At 34.0% G+C, this 7,972-nt stretch overlaps 1 long non-coding RNA gene across 1 annotated transcript; it reads right to left on the minus strand.

Annotated features, from left to right (window-relative positions):
• Positions 1-2,905: 2,905 nt before the first annotated feature.
• On the minus strand, positions 2,906-3,981 carry LOC107057798 (uncharacterized). The gene is made up of 3 exons (XR_001471569.1): positions 3,814-3,981; positions 3,522-3,607; positions 2,906-3,311 (listed from the first exon to the last, which is right to left on the minus strand). It is a non-coding gene; the product is annotated as an uncharacterized lncRNA (long non-coding RNA).
• Between the last annotated feature and the right edge of the window lie 3,991 nt (positions 3,982-7,972).

Consider the following 7,972-nt stretch of genomic DNA (forward strand, 5'->3'; position numbering starts at 1 on the left):
GTATGATTGGTTCGAGACAGTATTGATAAAGAGGAAGAAAGATTATACCCATATGTATGATAATTTCCCTTAAAGAAATAATAAAATTACTAAAATCAAAACTTCATAATTCTGTAGAGTTTCATATTCAAACTAAAAGGTTTTTTGTTAGGAAATAGATCTTCAACTTCATATTTTTATGAGAATGTTAATTATTTTTTTAAGAATGAGATCTTCGACTTCATATGAACACATTAAACTCAAATGGACTACTACCAATCGAAAAAGTAAAAACAGAAATGTGACCAAATAACAAATCACCACGAGTAAAAAAGAAAAGAACAATATTCATCAGAAAATAATCAACATTATATACATCAAACACAATTACACATAGTAGCGTACTTTTATTTTGATATTCTTTTAATATTGAATTAAGCTAGGTGTACCTGCTATATAACAATTTCTCTGAGAAACTGAGAGGTTTCTGGGTATGAAGTTTCATCAACTTTACTTTCTCCTCAAAGTAAATGCAAATGCCCACATCTGCAAGTAATAAATCGACAAAAGAAATCCTAAAAATTTCAATAACCAAGAATAAAGGGAAAAACAATTATTGAAAGAATAAGTTGTAAATAAGGGAAGATGGAGAGAATGAGGAGAGCAAAAGGACCGGCAACCCTTGTAAACAACCCATGAAACATGAATTCAGTGCATGCAACAACAATACAACCCAATCACTAAATAAAGCAGAAAAATTGAAACAAAAATCAAGTTAATCGAATGGTTAATCGACAAAAGGAGACCTGAAACCAAAAAAACTTATGCATGAACAAATAAAAGAACATGAAGAAGTAAGTGTTAGAGGCTAGTTAGAAATCGAAGTAAAAATTTAGTGCTTTACCTTGGTCGCCATGGAGGAACTGATCAAGCAAGAGAGAGGAACGCAGAAGAGAAAAGGAATGTTATTGTGTCTACCAAAAACAAATTAAATATTGAAGAATCCATAGCTCCATGAATCGTTTTCCAAATATAGAGAGTTTGAGAACAAATAATATTTTGAGTTAGTATAAATGGATCAAACTTAAAAGGGATAAGGTGGCTTTGTGGGTGATTTCTGGGTGGATTCGGCGGGCGGTGGTCACCGGTGATTCAAGGTCGCATCAACGGAGATATGAATGTGTAAAAAACCCAATAGCAAAACCAACACAATTCAAATTCAAACAACCGATAAATTTATTCACAAACTCGTAATTGAAATTACAAAGGAATTTAAGAACTAAAAGGGAATTGAAGAACACACTAAGAAGAAAGGGATGAGAAGTGAACTCAGAGAAAGGGGATGAGAGGACTAGACATTTTTCTCAACAATTTTCATAAACCTATTTTGCTCTCCAAGTCTCTATTTATCAACCCGGATCCCACACATAGCCACTTAATCCAGTTTTTGGGCTGCTTTGTCAATACTGGTCTAGGCCCATTCATAACAATACCTTCGGCCCCAATAAGAACCTTGTCCTCAAGGTTCAAGTAGTACAAAATTGATATCATTGTGAGGATTCTCATTGGAGCTATTAAGGAAGCTATACATACTAACATCAGCAAGTTAGAAGCAGGTGTAGGCAGTTCTCTTACAACTTTACCAATGAGCAGTACAGTGCTCCAAATTATCACAGGGAGACTCCAACCTTCAGCTTTTAGGAGATAAAGTGACTCAAATAACATAATCTCAACATCGTAGATATGTGATATAACACTCACTAGCAACTTCGTATGCCCTTTTGGTGCAATATAGCCCTTTGTTACTATGTATTCCTTGTTAGCTAAAGGAATCAGAAAGCTAGTTATATCCCTATGAAGAGACATGTCAATGACCCAACCTACACAATTTCTTGAATAGGCCGCCTCATGTTGAGACACAAATGGTGTATCCACATTCTTAGTGTCATTAATTGAAACCACCAATTTGGACAGATTCCAAATGCAGACTAGGATGTGTTCATCCCAGGAAGGATTTGTGCACTTCCTTCTCTGTAAATTTGGCCAGCAACATCTAGAATATTATGATACAGAGCAACGACTAGTGCATCATCAAAGACGTCACTGGTTGGATTTCTAAAATATCTAATCTAATAATCATTAAGCAATTCAACCATCTCAGGAGAACACGTTGTAAGCACTTTGAAGTCGAGTTGCTGTTGAAACACTTTTTTTACCACAATCAAGAGCAGCAAACTGAAACAGAGCTGTCCATAATTGTCAAGTTCCGCTTCTGACATGATCACTCTAGAGACTAAAAAACAGGAAGAAATTGCATTTGCCCCACGCATTGGGTCAAACCTTAGTGATATAAGGCGTTGCAGCTGCAATGTATCTGCACTATCAAATGGTGTCCAAAGATCGTCATCATAATACCTTGACATTGCAACGAGCAAAACAAAGAGTGTCTTTCTCCAAGGAAATACACTCAGCTTTGCTGTCAACTCTATTAGAGCCATGGACATGGAACATATTGCTAGATCCCAATTAGATGCCTCAAGTTGCAATGTAAAAACTTGTAAGCACCCACCAGGGGATATAATGAATAGATTCGCACCAGGATCAAATGGGAATTGAGGCAAAATACAGTGAGCATTGGAAATGGAGTTGATATGACATGTGATTATCCTAATAAGCTCCTTGAAATCATCCACACCCATGCGTGAATAATAGTTTGCAACACCAAGAAATACAGGGAGCAAACTAGAACCAGGATCAAACGGAAAGCTGAACCCAAATTGATCAGCTGGAAATCGATACAACGATAATGGGAGGTTAGCATGACCGAATTCCCTGAAGTAATAAAATATAGATCTTCCCATAAGTTGGGTGCAACTAAAAATCGAAGGCAAACAAGGTAGTGCAAGACAACTATTATCAAACATGATAAGGTCACCGTACTCTCCCTTAAATGCAGAAATCGTTTGAAAAATTTCATCAAACATATGGGATGCTGAATTTGCTGAATCATTTATCACTGGATGTTCGACTTCCATGTCAATTTTCTTATCGGGCATTTCAGCGAACACCTTGCAGGCATAGCTGCTTGGGTCGTTCTTCAAGTCATATTTGGAATCCAACATGGGACCCAAAGTCGCAATGCAACCAAATGAAATCGCCAAGGAAGGAAAAGAAATAGAGGTTGAAGAACTACTCCTTGAATTTAATAGCTCAGGAAGTACCTTTGAATTGGCCACATGAAGTTCTAACATCAGATGAGAGACCTCGGAATTCTCTGGAGTTTATTTTAATACTCAAACAATTTTTTGTTGGTCATAATGTCTTTTGTGAACCTGCGGGATATGATCAATAATATAATCAAAATGGAGCATCATAAGCTGCTAAATTATATATAAATCATAAATGGACTCCAAATATCTACTCACAGATAAAATTACAACTATATGTGGCAACATATAAATTAAGCAAGGTTTGACAATTAAATTAGACATCTGATCAAAAAGAGAGAGCCAACTGAAAGAGAATAAAACATCAAACGGTACCAAATAGATGCCGTGATGCTACAAAATAGAAGTATGTGACTCCTTCAATTGTCGTGCCATGCCAGATACTATTTTTCTTCCATCACCTGAAACAAAACATATATTACTTCATACTGAATCATCTCTTGAAAAAAAAAATGCATAACATTGGAAGTATTTTGCAACCATTCGTAACATTATTTATGCCATCCGACTGTTTTGACACACCAAAAACAAATAAACAAAAGCGGCGAAATTTCTGAAGCAACAAATATGACTTCCTTGTTTTGACACACCAAAAAATAACATTTACCTTCTCAAAGACTTGAAATATCTTTATTTCTTTCCAACATTCTTGTGGAGTTGGTTGTGGAGATCAGCAAATTGACCCATTTGACCATTATCACTGGTAGATGCACCGAACTAACAGAGAGAGCTGTCGCACCAGAAATGAATAATAATGTTGAATTGATGCAATATCTCGAAATCTTATTAAAAAATTGGAGAGAATACCAAGTGATAATGCAATTTGATCAATATCACTTCCATTTCTTTATTGTTTTATTGCTTTGTAAACAGACCCGCATGTAACTTCTCATTTTCACGCATTTCTCCTCATTAAAAAAGAAAAGGTATAGAAATGCATTTTCTAAGATCAAACCTTCCTCCGTCAGAACATGGATTTATATATAGCCGCTGAAAACATTTCAAAAGTAACCCAAATTGGGGATTAAAGTACAGGTATTGGTGCTCAATTTACCCAAAGCAAAGGAAAATTACATATATGAAATTGGGAAAAAGAGTAGAGAGAGCAGAACAACTGGTGAAAACCTCACTTATCATATAGGTACATTATAGCTTGTGTTAATCTGCACCCGTTAGCATTCAACATTTGGATTCAACTTCATATCCAACGGGAAAATTAAATCAACAACTTGATAATGTAAATTTACTTGCATGTGCGGGCTCAAGTGCCTGTAGAGCTATATATTATGTGCTTACCGATTAACATTCAACATTAGGATTCAGCTGCATTTCCAACAGGGAAATTAAACCAGTAACTTGATAATGTAAATTACGGGTCCAAGTGCCAATAGAGCTATATATTATGTGCTTTCAAAGAATTTCCCTTATATGCAGCAACTGTTTGAGTGTATATACGTTCAATAAACCGAAGAGGGAGGAATATTGCGCTTCCCACACGGGGCTATGAAAATAAGGAAAATTTAACAGCTCATCATTTTGGGAAATAATTTATGAAAACAGACCCATAATTCCAAGATTGCCGTTCATCTCCCTCACCCTCAAACTTCGATTCTGTCTTTTTGATTCCTTCAAAGGGTGTTTCCGTCTCCTATTAAAATCCTTAATGGTCAAATAATTTATGAAACTTTGAAGAAGAAAATGTCAATTGTAGTCTAGATTGAACTACTGACTTAAAGGTTGGCCACAATAGTAGCCAGTAGCCCTTTTATAAGATCAGTTCTCAGGTCTCGACACATTTAATTAATATTATTATTTTAATCAATTCCTTGGTAATATTTTGAAGATGATGGATTATGCCATGAGAGTACTCCGCTGGTAATGGACCCTTTTTTTTGTTGTTGATAAATTAGTACTTTTCTCATTGTTATTAATTTATATCCATTTTTCATAGCCTCTTACCATTTGAAGTTAAAAAGGTTGATCATGTTTCCAAATGGAGGTATAATTCTGAATTTCTCTAAAAATAACACCTTTGATTTTATTTTTCTTTTAGACTTCTTTATGTATCTAGATTTGAGCCTTTCTTCTTATTCGATAAATCATTAACTCAAAAGTATAAAAGCATATCACGAATCATATATGTTAAGTAAATACAGTAGTGAAAAAATAGATAAACAATAGTCAAATATAAGACAGTAAAATCAAAAAATACGATATCAGGAAAATAATAAAAGAAAATTAGTAATCTTCTTGGCCTGATGAAAAAACTCTGCAGCAATAGGGATATAGATGTATTTTTAACTTCATTCCTTTGAGCTCTTCGTCTACTCGTCTTGTTTACACATCATAAATTAAAAATGAGAGTTTTCAATATATACTTACATAAATGCATCTCCACACTTGAGTATTTGAATGCTAATTGGTTTCATGAGAAACGAAATAAACTATTTTGCCTCTTTATTTTCTCATGCTTTTTCCACTATTTTATATGACTTTGAATTCTGTCCTTTATTCCTTTGATTTATCTTCTTGCACTCAAATTTTGAGAGATTTTATTTCGATTCCTTTATAGTGTTGACTTTTTTGAACTGCGAGTTCTTTGGCACTTTTAAAATTTTGATGATCTATTTGTTTAACAAGTGTATTTCAACCTTCACTTTTCTCTCTCCATCTTTCTGCCCTTTTTCCCTCTTTCACTTTGCTTTTTCCGATCTCATTTTTTCCTCTCACTTTCTCATCATCTTCTTCAATGAGCGGTGAAATCTGCTGGACTTCGTAAGTCTTTTTTTGGTTTTAGATCCTATTTCGAAATCTCAGAGACACACTTATACTATACTAAGGTCCTATTACCCCGAATTTATTTTATAAATAATTTTCTACCCTTTTTCGGACTACGTGGCACTATCAACCAACACGTGTTGGGCCCAAAAGATAATGTCACGTAGGCCGAAAAGGGATAGAAAATTATTTATAAAATAATTTCGGGTAATAGGACATTAGTATAGTATAAGTATGTCTTTGAGATTTCAGGCATAGGTTGAGGGCTACTTGTGCATTATCCCCCACCATTTTAGTTAAAAGTGTTTCTGTCTGAAGAGAAAAATATCAGAATTAAGATCGATGTACCTGAAAATGCTTGGAATTTTGGAATTAAGATGTTTCCAATATCAAAATAACAGAATTTTCAATTTCTTTTCTTCCCTTTCTTGTCGAAGTACATGCAAAGGCCTATATGAAAAAATAACAAACTGAAAAAATAGTCACATCAAGAACAAAGCTGAAGAAATACTACATTTCAATAACAAAGAAAACAAAAATAATTGAAATACAAAGCTGCAAATAGGGGACGACGGAGAAATGGAGGAGAGAACGACAGCAATAACAACATCCAATCAAGTTTAAATTCAGTGCATGCAACGTTAACACAACCCAAACACCAAAATTGGAAAAACAAATTCAAACCCATCAAATGAAAAATTGACAAAAGGTGACCTAAAACCAAAAGAAAGAAAACAAAACTAAATCTCGGGAAAGAAGTGCGCTATGACAACAAAAGAAAACTATTAAACATGAGTGATTGAAAGAATTAAGGTAAAGCAAATTAAAAACTAAAATGAGAAGAAAGAAAGAAGGCAAGAGGAAAGCATACCTAGGGTAGCTAAAGTTCCACTGGAAATTTCAGATGGGGCCTTTCATTTTGCAGAACAATTTTTGTTCAAGCTGGGACAAAGATAAATGAAAAGGAATAGGATATATATATATATATATATTATATATCATAGAGAAACAACAGATGTCACAAGTTCCTATAAGCATCGTGAGGCCAGCTGTCCTATTTATTCATACATTTTATTGTTTATTATGAAAGTGTACATGCTAAGCTAAATTTACTGTACAATATACACTGGCTTTTTGTACAAGTTCTTACTGCAGAGTTTGGTCCAACTCTTGTTGGCTTATACATAAGGAATATATATATATTATATATATCATAGAGAAACAACAGATGTCACAAGTTCCTATAAGCATCGTGAGGCCAGCTGTCCTATTTATTCATACATTTTATTGTTTTATTATGAAAGTGTACATGCTAAGCTAAATTTACTGTACAATATACACTGCTTTTTGTACAAGTTCTTACTGCAGAGTTGGTCCAACTCTTGTTGGCTTATACATAAGAAAGAAGAAGATAAGAAGACTAGATGGGCATGGCCCGTGCCAGCACGGGCCCAACACGTATATTTGTGTATTTTTGAACATTTTTTAATTTCCAATGCAAAAAAAGTGACTTTTGAGTTTTGGTTTGTCTATCGTGTCATTATTCATCTACACTTGTATCAAAAACATTTTAATTGTCATTACGATAATACATAACATATAAAAAAGGAATTTTGTAATCACTGTAGTTCCAGTTAAATAAAGAGGAACTTGAAAAGTAAATAAATCTTCTATAGTTGATGCAAAGAAAAATCCATCCATTCAAAAGTCCTCCTTGCAATGCTGTCACAAGCTTAGATTTTAACAAAGAACCTGAAGCAAAATTAAGCAAACCTTAATTGGTAACAGTATAAACTTTATCATCTTCCTTAATATTGTGTTCACATTACTCAAATCAAACACTACTATGAAGAAGACTCGGTAAATCCTCATTAAAAAAATAGTGCAAATGCATTTCACATAAATCACAATCACAGATCCATTTGTGTAACTACCTTTGGCAACTTGCTTGTGAAATTATTCGAATTGAAAATGTCATAACAACCAAA

Source organism: Solanum tuberosum, unplaced genomic scaffold (assembly GCF_000226075.1).
Source record: "Solanum tuberosum cultivar DM 1-3 516 R44 unplaced genomic scaffold, SolTub_3.0 scf00374, whole genome shotgun sequence".
Classification (NCBI taxonomy): domain Eukaryota; kingdom Viridiplantae; phylum Streptophyta; class Magnoliopsida; order Solanales; family Solanaceae; genus Solanum; species Solanum tuberosum.